The 14,524-nt window shown below is 48.1% G+C and overlaps 1 protein-coding gene across 8 annotated transcripts in view; it reads left to right on the top strand.

Moving 5' to 3' along the window:
* LOC114050412 (MAGUK p55 subfamily member 6) overlaps positions 1-14,524 on the top strand; it is an 85,793-nt gene that overhangs the window by 26,433 nt on the left and 44,836 nt on the right. For 2 of the 8 annotated variants that reach the window (XM_027872058.1, XM_027872056.1), the window contains exon 1: positions 8,630-8,846. The exons of 5 other annotated variants lie outside the window; for them this stretch is intronic. The gene's annotated coding sequence lies outside the window, so the exon portion shown is untranslated. Of the gene's footprint in view, positions 1-6,413; positions 6,645-8,629; positions 8,847-14,524 lie in introns of those variants that run through there. One more of the 8 variants, XM_027872057.1, reaches the window with a different exon arrangement.

Raw genomic sequence — 14,524 nt, 5'->3', positions numbered from 1 at the left:
CATAGTGTTGCAAAGGAAACCTGTGCTATTGAAGTATAGCTAGCCCTCTCAAAAACCCCACTGCAGATGACAGGCTAAATTTCCCTGATCTGTAGGGGAGCCCTCTTGGACGTAGGCCCTGGGGAACTGGGCCTGCTCTGGGACAGAGTGAGCTTTTGGGCAGGCCTTCATCTTCCTCCCTGTTTTGTGCTTTGCTTGATACTAACAGGGCAGTTATGGGCGTCACTCAGATTTTATACAAACCAGATTTTGGGGGGAAAGTACAATTTGTTTAGATTAATGTGGTTTGCTTTTATTGATAGTGACTTCTTATTAAGAAAGTCTAAGCCTGTGATTTGCAGAACAGATTCTGATTTGCATTAGTCCAAGGGGTCTCCTCCCTGGGAGTTTTCCTAGACCAATGAAATCACTAGTCAGATACTTAAGAATCATTAATCCATGATGCTGCCATTTGAACAAGGAGTTTCAGTTACCATTAACCTCCTGGGAAGAAAATCTTATAAAGGTTTATCTGACTTTTAATGGGCCATAAACTGGTTACAGTTGGCTCAGAACCTTTGTGCAAATGACCAGAAGGTGAGAACTGCCCAGGCATTTTTCTGGCTCTAAAGTTTTCGGAAGATACACAGCATTTCTCAGGTTTGTCATGGAGGGTTTCTTCCCAGTTGCTACCTTTGGAAAGAAGGGCCTTGAGCACCAAACAGAAGATTTTGTATTTGATCCTGCAGGTATAGGGAGCCAGTGAAGTTTGAGTAGGGGAGTGACTTGCCCTTTAGGAAGACGCCTTTGAGAGATGACTGGAGGATGGACTTGGGCCTCACAGACCATCAGTAGGCCTTTGCAGTGGTCCATGCAGGAGGTGATAAGGGCCTGCACCACGGTGGTGGCAGTGTCAGAGGAGAGAAAGGGAGTGAATGCAAGAGAGGTCACAAAAGTAAAACTGACAGGCCTCAGCAACAGGTTGGAGGTGTGAGCAAGAATGATCGAGGAAGTGGAGAGGATCCACAGATCGCAAAGGTGATACCTCCCTGGGTGATTGGAAGGAATGAGGGAGAAAGATGATGAGATTGGTTTGGGGCTTGGTGAGTTCTGTGGATTACCCAGTTCAAGATTCCACTAAGCAGTTAGGGATGGCAGTCTGGAGGTTAGGGCTGGATGAACAGATCTGCTGAGCAGCAGCATAGAGGTGATGATTGAGTCCGTGCCAGCCGATGAGATCCCCAAGCTTTCTGGTGTATAGAGAGAGGAAAAAAGAGCCCCCGCTGACCAGCTGGGCACGCAGCAGCCATCTCCAGGCTTTCCTCTTGCCCAGGAGAGGATGTGGCCCGCTTGGGTGTCTGAATTGGGCTGACTCGGAGTGTCACTCCCCTCTTGGGGCTCCTGGTAATGCTGGGCAGCCATCCGGGCGGCTAGGGGTAAAAAGGGCCTGTCGGGCCTCGTGGGACCCCGAGCCTTGGTCTTTCCCAGGCAGGGCTGTAGACTCTCTGTGCCGGGCAGCTTAGTTCTATCACCTCTGGGCAGTTGGGGGGGGGGGGGGGTTTGGTGGCCTTAGGCGATGTCCTGTAGCCCTGTCACCAAGGAGAGACTTGCGTTGGCCACCATTGTCCTCAGCCCATGAAGAAGCGCTTGTTCCGTTTTCTAGACTCCATGAAGATGACTGCCTTTCCCTTCTGACATTACTGTGGATGTGGTACGGTTCTGAGTACGTTACAGTTCTTTGTTGGTTCTGTAGCAATAAGAATGATCATTTATATAGCGTGCTTTACCAGTGTATCCTCATAGCAACTCTTCAAGGTATATGTTATTATTCCTATTTTACAGATGAAGAAACTGAGGCAAACAGAGGCTAAGTGATTTCCCTTGCACCACCCAACTAGTAAGTGTCTGAGGCCAGATTTAAACATGCCTCTTTTTGACTTGAGGCCCATACACTGTGGTGCCCCCAGCCTCAGTCTGACTTTTTAGCTGACTTTTGTTTGTTTGTTTATTTTTTTTTGTTTTGTTTTTTGGCTAGGCAGTGGGGTTAAGTGACTTGCCCAGGGTCATATAGCTAGTGAATGTTTTGTGTCTGAGGCTGGATTTGAACTTAGGTCCTCCTGAGTCCAGGGCTAGTGCTCTATCCACTGTACCACCTAGCTGCCCCCTCAGTCTGACCTTTTTAAAAGAGATTCTTGGAGCACAACTTTGCTTTCTTTGATAATTTGAGAGATTCTGCGGTTGGCCACTCTCCGTCGTGTTATATTCACTATTATTCCCTTCAGGGTCAAAGTGTAAAGCTTTGTGACTTTGTCCCAAACACACAGTCTTCGAGTCTCTTACTTAACCAACTTAACCATGCTATTTTATGGGGTTTTTTTTCCTTTTTAATCTTTTATGTGTAGTCCTGTCTCTTCTCAGGACAGTGCTTAGCATGGTGTGTGGCATACAGTAGGTGCTTAATAAATGCTTGTTGACTAAGAAGCCACTCAAGAGCAGGAATAATGTCAAACCTCTTTGTATTCCCCAGGGACTTACACATAGTAGGGCCATGCTCAGCAAATGATGATAATATATTGCTATGTTGTGGTTCTTGTTCCACTTGTAAATGGAATGATAAACAGATAAAGGAATTGGAATGATATCAGTGGAATTATATAAACAGGGAAAAACGCAGAGAAAACAGTAAAGAAAAGTCCTGGGCTTGGGACCAAGGGCCCTGAGTTTACGTTCTTTGTCTACTCCTCTGAAGCCTGGGGCTCCGTGCGCAGGTCCCTGAAGCTCTCTTGACCTGTGATTTCCTCGCCTGTCACGTGGGTGTTCGGGGCCAAGATGATTTCTGCTGATCTTCAGCTCAAAGGCCTGAAAACTAGGAGAGATTTGGGCCTGGGTGCCTGTGCTGAGAAAAGGACTGTATGTTAATAGGAGAGCTGCCAGCAGACTGTGCCTTTAATTGATCAACAACCATTTCCGTGTTCAGGCACTGTGCTCCATGTGGGATACAGAAACAAACAGAAGAGTTAGATGAGTAAAATCAGAGCCCTGGCAGGGACTCTAGCTTCTGTTGGTCCAGCCCTTTGTTTTATAGATGGAGAAATCAAGGACCAGAGGGTGGTGGGGAATGACCCCAGGTCTCTCCTGAAACCGCAGGGCCGCTCTCATGCCCGAGCTGCCCTGCTTGCCTCAGCAGGTTTCTGATTCTTCCCTCTGAGTCCAAGCAGAGCCAGGAGAGTGAATCCATCTTCTATACGATGGCTGTCTTCAAGGGGTTGCACCTTTCCCTCTCAGGCTTCATTTGGTGTGAATCTGAAGTACTTCACCACATTGGTCACTGCCACCATGTGCCTTAACTGATGATGCTCAGAGCTGAGTACAGCACTGCAGGCTGGTGTGACCAGGGCGGGGCACAGCCACACAGTCCCCCTCCTCATCCCAGACAACAGGCTTCCTTTAATGCAGCCTAAGATTGCATTCCTTTTTTTGTCTGCCATATGTACTTTGTACTGTGTACAAAGGCAGTAGGCTAGTGTTGGGCTTGGTGGACTACTGCTGAGGGTCAAATCTGGCTTTCTGAGTGCAGGCAGTTCTGGCCCACCCCAGTCTGGACTTGGGGCAACTTGGGCTCAGGCCTACCTGTGACATCCCTATACTAGCAGTGCAAGCACGGCCAAAGACTAGAGTGAGCCAGAGGGCTTGTCAGCCTGCACTGGTGGAGGGTATGCCCTGGGGCTCTCTCCACACTGGAGATGAAATCACAGATTGGGAGAAAAAAACAAGAATCCTCTTGTTGAGAGCCCTGTGGGGCTGCATCTTGGCAAGAATTCATGAGGTGGGCTGAGGTGGGAGAGAGCCTGACTGGGGAGAGGGAGGATTCTTTTAGCTGCTCTGGGGAGAAGAGGTCCCAGAGGAGAGAGACTGGAAAACAGGAAGACCGGGACAGACGTGGTGTAGCATTGCTCAAGTGCAAGTGAGAGGGGGTGAGGATTTAGCGGTATGGGGCAAGAGGAGCTGGGACGTGAGGGAGCTTGTAAAGGTGGAGCTGGCCAAAATCAACAGCTGGCTGAGCAGAGTGGGAGCCAAGGGAGAGTTTCCTGATGTGGGGCCGCAATAGCGGGGCTCTCAACAGAAATGAGGAGCGTGGAGGAGGATTAAGATCAGGTCAGAGACGACTGAGGTTACTGATGGGGGTCAGCAAGGAGCTCTGAGGGGGAACAAGGCTGGGGGACAGTAGGAGCTCCTTTTTGAGCAAGCTGAATTGGACGTGCAGTCTAGCTATTGAGTTGGAGGTAGTTGGACTGGCATTTGGTGTGGAGGTAAAGTTCAGGAAAGAAGAGAGATCTAGAGAGATACGGGAGAATTTTCTGCATAGAAGTAGTTGAACTCTTTGGAGGAAATGAACTCACCAAGGGGAAAAATGAGAGAAGAGGAAAGACCCCTGCTGAGTCTTGTGAGTCACCCCTACTTAAGGAGCAGGAGGAAGATGAGCATCTACAAGGTCAGAGGTTACTGCAGTCATGAGGAAGGGATGGGGCCCCAGAAAAGGCCTTTTGCATTTAGCAGGTAACAGCTTATTGATAACTTTGGAAAAGTGTTGCAATAGAATGGAGTCAGGAGGTGAAGGGAACGCCTGGGCAGCAGGAGTGGAGAAGCAGCTGGGCCCTGGGAGAATGGGGGATTCCAGCTTGAGAAGTTGGCAGTAGCCAGACATTTCTAGAGCTATAAGGTTTGCAGAAGCCTTACAAATATTATCTCATTTTGATTCTCACAGCAACCCTGGGAGTTGGTGCTATCACCATGTCCATTTTACAGATTAGGAAACTGAGCCAGGCACGGGTTTAGTGTCCAGCTTTGGTCACACAGTAAGTGTCTGAGACAGGGTTTGAGCTTGGGTCTTCTTGACTCCAGAAATCCAGAGGATTTTCTTTTGAAGGATGACAAAGACCTGAGCTTGTGAGTAGGAACTGTAGGAGATATGGAGCGAGAAGGAATGTTAGAAGATGAGGCTTGGTGAGCCTAAGACAGAAAAGGGAAATGTAGTGTTTGGGAGTAGGGACAGAAGACCTTCCCTGTTGAAGGTGGAGATGGCTTCAGGTTTTTCAGTAAAGTAGGTAGGAAGTCAGTAAGCATTTATTAAGCATCATCTTGGCCCCAAACACCCACATGACAGGTGAGGATGGGGTGTTGCCAGAGCAACAGTAGAGTGCTCTTTTGTGCTCAGGCCCTGTCTGAAGTGTTGGGGATAGAAAAGAGTCCCTGCCCTCACTGAGCTCACAGTCTGATGGGGGAGATAACAAAGAAACAATTCTGTGCAAACAAGCTACATGCCCGTTACATTGGAAATAAGGAAAGGCGAAGACAGGAGAAGTCAGAGGGGCTTGTGGGGGAACGGATCGTAGTTGGGACCCAGAGATGAGGCCGGGGAACAGCCTGAGAAAATGGCTGGCGCAAGAGATTGAGTGTCTTGTTTGTGGAACATCCAGGAGGCCAATGTCATCGGATGGAAGAGGGGGAGGAAGGTGGAAGACTGGAAAGTTGGGGTTGGGAGGGCTAGGTCATGAAGGGGCCTCTGCAGTTTAGTGAGTAGGGAGGAGTGACTTGTGCTTTAGGAAGATCACTTCAGTGGCTGGATGGAGGTTGGCTGGGAGTGGGGAGAGACTGGAGGCAGGCCGACACCCCAGCAGGCTCTTGTCCAGGCATGAGGCCTGCCTTAGGGTGGGGGCAGTATCCGAGGAGAGAATCGGGTGTGTTGGAGAGATGTTGCAAAGGTGAAATCAATAGGCTTTGGTAACAACTGGGACATTTAGGGAGAGAAACAGTGAGGAGTCCAGGGTGATTCCTAGATTGGTAGCCTGAGGGACTGGGAGTATGAGGGTGCCCTTTATGACAATAGGGAAGGTAGGGGTGAGGGAAAGTTTGGGGGGAAAGATGATGCATTCTGTTGTGGACATGTTGAGTTAAGATGTTGGAAAGGTGGTTGGAGATGTGAGCTTGGAGGAAACTAGGTAGAACTGACATAAAGTGGCTTGAGGATGTTAAGGGAAAGCTTTGGAAATCTTCTCAGGGAAGCGTCAGTGAAGAGCCCAGTACTGCGGAACAAGAGGAGTAAAAGTGAAGGCTTCCCTGAGGTTAGATCATATGACTGGTGGACTCCTGGACTTCCTGCATCACTGCCTGTGAGGAGGGAGAGGGCTGGGTTTGAGATGAGGCTGACCAGCAGAAGGACAAGAGTGTGTGGGGGGGGGATTAAAGGGCCGAGAAAAATACGTGACTGACCTGTTTATAGGATCAGAACTGAAGGGAAGGAAATGAGATCAGCTCCAGGGGGATGGTCTGCGAGAGCAGGGAGAGGGCTGGAGGTGATGCTGAGGAAGAGTAAAGCAGAAGGAGGGCTGGAGGGGGGAATCACAGGATCCTAGTTTTAAGGCTGGAAGAGAATTTTGAGGTCAAAAAAGCATGAATTTGAGTTGGAAGAGACCTCAGCCCAGATGAGCGTGTGCAGGCTGTGGGAAGCTGGGATGAAGAATCAATCACTGGAGAACAGGAGGCATTCCCAGGCACCGTCGGGCAGGCGCCAGGAAGGCTCAGCTGATAGTAGATAACAGGAGTTTAGAGTGGATGTGGCGACTTCCTCAGGGTTATCTACCCCAACCACCCTCTCCAGTTTGCAGGTGAGGAAGCTGAGGGGGGAGGGGGAAATTAGTGACTGGCCTGACATCCCATAGGTAGTAAGGGGGTGTAACATCACATATGCAGAGCCGGAATTGGAAGGGAGGTCCTCTGCCTCCAGAGGCAGCTGTTTTCCCTAACTCACATCCTGACAGGGAGATTGTTTCAGAGGCTGAGGCAGAGGAGGCCTAGGAGCTGGAGGTGAGGACCTGGTTTGCCAGAGCAACAGGAGAGTGTTAAGTCCTTAAGTAGGAAGGCAGTGAGTGCTTCAGGTAGAAAGGATAAGTGTGAGCCGGTACTGAATAATGTCCAGAGGGAGGGAGGAGAGTGACCTGAAGACTAGCAGAGAAAAGCCAGGCTAGGCAGGAGATAGATGGATGGAGTGAACCGTGAAAGAGGAGAGGCTGCTGCTGACTCCTGCTGGCTGGTGGCAGGAGGCGGCAGTGGAGAGACGAGGCAGGCCGGGATCCTTCCACTGGAGACAGGTCAGGCCGGCCCAAGGAAGCCATCGAAGAGGAAGGGGGAGCAAGGAGGGGAAGGTGCCTTGGCTTGAAGTCCTGAGGGCTGGACTGGAATGTCAGCTCTGCTGCTGAGCTCTGTGACCTTCCCTTGGGGGGCCTTGGCATCTTCACCTGTAAAAGAGGGGCTTGGACCAGATTGTCTCCAGGATCCCATCAGGCTCTTAATGTACAATCCTGGCGTCCTCGAGCATTGACATAGAGGAGATGTTGGAAGCTGGGTGAAAGGATGGGATTGTGGAGAGAGCCAAGGGCCTGGAACATGGCCTTGGGGAGAGGGTGGAGAGCCAGCAAAGGAGCCGAAGCAGGAGGAAGATTAGGAGAGTGGGGGTCTAAGCTTAAAGCCAGGAGAAGAGACAGGCAGTACGAGCAGGTACATTTAACTGTTAGGGTAGGCAAGGCAGCTCAGTGGCACCATGATGCACAGAGCACCGGGCCTGGAGTCTGGAAGACTCATCTTCCTGAGTTCAAATATGGCCTCAGACACTTCCTAGCTGTGTGACCCTGGGCAGGTCACTTCACCCTGTTTGGCTCAGTTTCCTCATCTGTAAAATGAGCTGGAGATGGAAATGGCACACCACTCCAGTGTCTTTGCCAAGAAAACCCCAGATGGGGTCACAGAGAGTTGGACACGACTAAAAGTGATTGAACAACATCAGGCTAGTCTTTAGGGGCTTTGGAAAAGCGGCTTCAGTTGAGTGGTGGAGACAGACTTGTCTCTAGATTGCAGAGAGATCTCCTAAGAAGGAGATAAAGTGTTGTGGCAGTGGAGGTATTAGTTAGGAAGTATGTTTCTCAGAAGTTTTGGTTTTAGGGGGAGGAGACAGAAGTGATGGTAACAGGATGGGGTCAGAGCAAAGAGGAGAGTTTGGGGGTTTGTATTGTTAGGGATCCCACAGCATGGTGAGATGGGCCGGGAGCTGGGAGGGAAAGAGATTAAAAGTGTCTGAAAAATATGCCGAATGATTGATACGGTCAGGTCCTGGAGAGGTTGGGAGGGGTTGAGATTGAAGGCAGTAACTTTTAGTAAGTGGTAGTCCTTCAAAGCCGCTAGGAAAGGAAGAGAGTTTGAGTGAGAAGGATGAGAGGTTTTGGAGATGAGAGGATGCCCGTTGGATGACCTGGGCCTTCTCCTTAAAGAGTCAGTGGTTAAATGAGCTTCTGAGAGTCGGGGTGAGGGGACTTAGCTGGGACTTGGGTAGGGAAAGGTTTGAAGTGTGTTCTGTAGAGAATGAAGGAGTCAGGGTTGAAGGACTGCTGAGTATTGGTGAGGCTTGTGGTCCATAAATTTATAGTGGGTGAAATAAACTTGATTTTTCTCTGGCAGTGCCTGGGAGCCAGAGAGCAGGAATGGAGGAATGGGGGGGGAAGGGGGGGAGCAGGAGTTGGGGGGTCATTAGTCGGGATTGATGTCAGAAAATATGAGGGAGCAGGTCTCTGGGCTAAGTAAAGTCCGAGTACAGGAGAATAGGATAGGGTCAAGGGCCCAGAAGTAAATGAAGGCAATGTAGGGGCTTAAAGCAGTGAAGGAGTAGAATGAATTTCTCTGGCTGAAGAGTGATGACCCTGGGCTAACGAGGTCATTAGTGGACTGAAGTCTCCAACAATGAAGATGGCAATGGCCTGATGAAGGGAGTACCTGAACCTGGCCCACAGTGTCAGGGCATCTTCAGCCTCTGAAATGATGTGAGTACAAGAAAGCTCCTCTTCTTTGTATTTAGAAGAAGGGGGTTTTACTTACATGCCTTGATCGTCTCGCTGGGCGGAGGCATTCATATTCATATACTTGCTCTTCTCCTTCCCTAATTTCTACTCGTACCTCCATTGCCCGACTGACAGCTCATCTCTTTTGAACATGTGTGCTCTTTCCTTGCATGAGAACCCTGTTCTCCTTTGCTCTTCTCTTGTCGACTAGTAGAAGAGCCTCCGTTCCCTACTCTGGGTGTTCCGCATGGCTTCTTAAACGAGAATCTCAGTCCCTCAGTCAGCAGACATTCTTTGTGTGCCAAGCTCCATCTTCAGAAAATTGTTCTTCTCGTGGAGTCCCACAGACCCTAGTTTTCATTCTTTTCTCTTGTCCTTTTCCTTCCTCCCTTTGTAGCTTTATTGTTTTTATACCTGAGATATTTTAGCCAACATCTACTCTAAATTATCCTTATGGCAGTTTAACTTATTCTGTCTTCTTCTGTGCTCACCGAAAGTTAAGATAAAATGGCCCTGTAGCAGCTGGGTTTTCCCTTTGAAAAAGTCAAAATAATGCATCCCCAGCTTTCCCTCATAGGATCTAGTTTTAATCCGTTTAATAATTTTCTCTGTCATTTTTTCAGATCCTTTCTAAGCCATTAAGTCCACCGCTAGCCGTGGTTAGCCCCCTTGTCTTTTTAAGTGACAGCTCTTTACTGCCTCCATGTTACACCTTGTCCTGCTGCCATCTTTCCCTGCTTTTTGTGGACCTGTGCAGTCACTCTCCGCCACACCCCTGGGCTGGAGCTGGGACAGTAAATGTTGTGCTTGTAGCCCTCTGACTTTGCCTTCTCCCGTTCGGTTCTGATGTCACGTGGATTTTGCGGCCCAGCTGGAGTAGTGAGGGAAAGGACGTTGAGCCAAAGATGTTAGAGCTTCCCACATCCCTGGTTCAGTCACTAGGAAAGACCTTTGGCATTAAAACAATGACTTCCCCTCCTGCCCCCTGCTTCTCTCTGCCAAATAATCCACAATGCTGTGGCTCAAATAATCTTTCTCTCTTGTTGTTTGGATTGCTAATGCTTTGCCTCCCTGTCATCCTTCGTGTGAATTCTAAGCCGGTCATGATCAGTGGCAGAGAGGCTGTGTACTGCAGGAGATTGCCGGGTCTGGAATCAGGGATGAGGACTGGGCCCTTGCCTTAGGCACCAGTGAGACACCCTATGTGTTCCTCCTCCACCTGAGGATAAGACTTCTTCTAATAGCGACCTCCTGGGATGGTCGTGAGGAAAGCATCCTCCAGAGCTTTCTGCACCTTGTGGACGTTTGCTCCTCTCTCTTGCCTTCTCTTACTCAGCTCGTCGTAGGATCACAGAAGCTAGAATCTACCTGGTAGATGGTCCTTGGGGCCATTTAGGCCAAACCCTTATTTCACAGAGAAGGAAATGAAAGCCTGGGGAGGAGGGTGACCTAATGACGTTCCCATGGGCACTGCAGGGACAGAGAGGCCTTTTCACTCTGCGTGTAGAACATTTCCCTCTCTTTGCCCTGCAAATAAATAAAAACTGACTGGGATTCTTGGAGGTAGAGCTGAAAGGAGCTGTTAGGAATCATCACCATCTTGCTCATGAAAGGGAGAGGGCCCAGTGCTCAAACCTATGTCTCTGATGAAGGAAAAGCATTGAACACACAAGGAGGAACAGGAGAGATCGAATAACCCCAGAATGTGGCATTGGCTTTGCACACACAACATGGAAAAGCAGCGTGAGTTCACAGAATGGCAGTCTCAGAGGGAAAGGGCCCTAGAGGCTACCTACACCAATCCCTATCCCTGAAGGCTTCTGGGGAAGGAGAACCCACTGGCCTTGAGAGGTAGCCTGTGCAGTTCTTCTGTAGCTCTAATGGTTAGGGAGATATCCTTCCATCATGCCTGAGGGCATTGCCTCTGCAGTTAGGATCTCGGTTCAAATCCCACCCATGACACTGTGTAACCTTGGGGAAACCCTTTAGCCTTCTTGGACTCTAGTTTCTCCATCTACAAAACGAGGGGCTGCACTAGATGACCTCTAAGGTCCCTTCCAATTCTAGCTCTGTGATCTTTGGGCCATTGGAATTTCCACTCTTTACTTCATGTTTTGCCCCTTGGGATCAAGCAGAACAAACAGACTGAATTCTTGTTTACTCTTACTCGAAGACATCTTGTCTTAGTAATCATCTCTACTTCTTTCACCCACCTCTCCTTTGCTGCGATCTCTGGGCTGGAAACTGGCCGGCTTATCAGTGTCCTTCCTGAAAGGGGGCACTCAGAACTGGCCACAGCTGTTTAGATAAGGAAGCAAAATGAGCATTTATTAGTAGCTCCTATGTGCCAGGCACCGTGCTAAGAGCTTTCATGCCACTGTGGCTCTGTTAATGCAGCCTGAGCTCCCGAAGGGCAGGGCCTGCTTTTTGCTTTTTTTCTTTTTACTGCCAGAGTTGCCCCTTTGCCATTCTTGCACACACTGGCCGCCGTATGAAGCCTTGGGGATCTGAATTGAATTCTCTAAGGAAAGTGCCAGGTGAAAACCAGAAGGCTGAGGACAAAGTCTGAGGAAATACACCAAGGAAGTGACGGCCAGAGGAAAACCAGAATGGAGTGACGAGACAAGAGCAGCAAGGGTCAGAGTGGGAGATGCTTAGCAGAGAGTCCAGGAGATTGGGAAGGAATATGAGGTCCTCAGATTGTACAGGACACACCTCATCCCAAAGCCACAGAGTGGCTGTCTGTGCACGTGGGCTGGGTTTGGAGACCTTAGAGGCTGTGTCTTCATCAAACTCCCCTACAGCTTTGTGCGAAGCAGCATGGTGCCCCACGAAACAAGAAGCTGCAAATCCTGCTCCAAAGATGTACCTGGGAGCCCAGCTTTCTTCTGGTTTCATTGATAGCTGAGTGTGATTTCATCTCCTCCAGGAGGCCAGTTGTTGGTCATTGGACAGGAATCTCGTCATTAGCATATCATAGATTAAAGTGTGTTGTTGGTCTAAAAATTGTGATTCTTATTACCCTCTGGCCTCTCTCCTTACCCTAGCTACTACGCATTGAACCAGTTGCCATTTTAAATTATTGTGTCCTGGGTTGGTGTGGCTGAAGAAATGTCCTCTCCAGTAGGCTAGTCTGCTGGGGATGTGCCTATCCATGCTTTCATCTGCTGGTTCTTAGAAAACAGATGTCATGTGTTTGTGGGGCCACTCTCGAAGTCTTTGCACCATGGTACACCTTGCCAGAGCTTATGCTCAGCCAGCTGGCAGAGCCTTTGGGAACCTAGGGTGACCTGCACACTGTGATGAGGCGTTGGAATAGGTCTTTATGGAGTCTTGGTTCAATGTAGTTGTAGAAAAAGAGGATGATGGGGCAAAAGACACAGGAAAATGTGTTCCAGGAGAAATAAGTCAGGGAGACCCAAGACTTGCATGAAGACTTTCTTTAAAAAAAAAAAAAAAATGGTAGGCCCTAGACATGGTGAGCATCAGATTATACAAGAAGTGAATTTGACTACATCTTAACAGACAGTAAAAAAAACTTATTATTGACATGGAAATTATTCTTAAATTTGGATTCTCTGCACAGTAGGACAATGTATATGTCAGAGTTAAATCAGAATTTAAACCAAATAAGAACAAAAAAATCAGAATGAGAAAATGAAAAAAAAAGTAGGATTAGAAAATGGAGGAGATGGTTAGGGTTAGAGTTAGGTAGGGTTAATATGTTTAGCCTTGAAATGTAAAATGGACAACAAAAACTTCATGTGCATCAATTATAAGAATTTGATTTGCAAGTTAAACTAGTATAAACTAACTACGGTAGTGGTGTCAAACTCAAAGTAGAAATGGAGCCACTAAATCACGCATAAGGGTCCCTGCAGTCAGCATATTGACATACCCACATATTAACATTACTTATGTTCTATTGTATTTTTAATTATTTTGTTAAATATTTCCAAATTATTTTTTAATCTGGTTCAGTGAAGGCAGGCCTTCATTGAACCAGATTTGACACCTGGACCACAGCAGCAAAGAGACCCTAAGGGTCAAGAGAACACTTTTTTTTAGCAGATGGTTGACTTGCCAAATATAGAGAGGGCTCCCAAAGACAACACTGTGTCAGGATGCACAGTAGTGTCTCATGAGGTAGAGAGGAGCAGTGGTGGGGAGTAAAACCAATTTAAAGAAAGCTTGGCAAGTTACCCAGCGAGATGAAAATGTAAAGGGGACCACAAACAGAAGAAAAATGGAAAAGATTTGCAAAAATGTTTCTCAACAACTTTTTCCCTGCCAGCTAGGATGGCGGAAGCTCCTCACTTGACTCTTCATGTTCTAGCACCTAAAGAAAGCAAACCTGGGAGAGCTTGTGGGTGGAGTCAGTTTATAGAGAGGACACCTGTGCTGGGGTGGGCAGACACTGAGGGACTGATAGACCAGTGTTTGAAAGGGGGGGGGGGGTGCGCACGGATCTCACCTTAAAAAAGGTGTCCAAGAGAATCTTAGTGACTCACCATATAGCTCCACTCCTCTGTCTATGCCAAATCTTGATGAGAATCACGTAGAGATGAATTGAGGACATCCTCAATGAAAGTACAGTAGGGAACAAGCAGGCTTTTGTAAAGAATATTCAACGATGGACTTCATCAGTGGCATCTCATAGTTAACTAAAAGATGTAAAGAATATAAGATCCCATTGTACTTAATGTTTACTTCAAATTATTTTTTTACTCTGTAGAACAAAATGTGACATTAATGATGGTTTTTCAGTGTCATATCTCACGTCCATATGGCAAGATAATTCAGTTGTAAGTTATACTAATAGATACAAGGCTGTTCAGTGACCCACTGATAGTAATAGCAAGCCCTAAAGACAGGGAGATGGATACTGGCCACAGTGATGGAACGATCAGTACAGATTCTGTGCCTACAAAGGATTTCTTATGGATGAGGAGGTCTTCCAGGTTCTATTGGCAGCTAACGTTGTGCTGCAGATCTTCCTGGAAGAAATCTCTTATCACTCAAAGGAGTCATTCCTACCAGGTAGATAAAGGGGAAAAAATTGCCTAGATTTCAACATACGTCTGAATGAACACCCTCTAGAGCTTATTCAATAGTGTGTATATCTGGGAAAGACAATACAGAGGGACGATGTGCTGAGTTGAAAAGGAGGAGAGGGGGCTGGATTATCTTCAGGACATTGCAAAACCCTTGGACTGACCCCAAGCTCCACCTAACAGCCAAGGCCTGCAGCTTCAAAAGAAAGAGTTTAGCAGTGTTGCTGTGAGGCAGCGAGGCCTAGACCAGACCTGAATATGGGCGTAACTCAGAGGGCGATGGAGAGATGTACATGGTGGTGGTGAGCAGGTGGCAGCCTGGCATCAGTGAGGAATCAGTGTTCTCCTAAGAACAGGACTAAAGGATGTCAGCAAGGAATTGTATGACCCAAAGTGAAGAAGTGCTGCTGGCATGAGGGAGAGTAGGTGGGTGACCAGGGTGCTCCCCAGGGGCCTCCAAACACTGGGTGGACTCGAGTGGAAGCTTTCAGGACATGAACAAAAGCCCCACGGCATGGATGGCAGGTACCTGCAACACTGGGAAAGGACTCCCAAATCACTGAGCAGAAGGAGCATGCCAGTTATGAGCTTAGAAAGACACTTGTT

This window comes from Vombatus ursinus, unplaced genomic scaffold, assembly GCF_900497805.2.
Source record: "Vombatus ursinus unplaced genomic scaffold, bare-nosed wombat genome assembly UNPS02014799.1, whole genome shotgun sequence".
Taxonomy (NCBI): domain Eukaryota; kingdom Metazoa; phylum Chordata; class Mammalia; order Diprotodontia; family Vombatidae; genus Vombatus; species Vombatus ursinus.
Note: the sequence above shows the minus strand (reverse complement) of the source record. Positions and strands in the feature narration are given on the sequence as shown.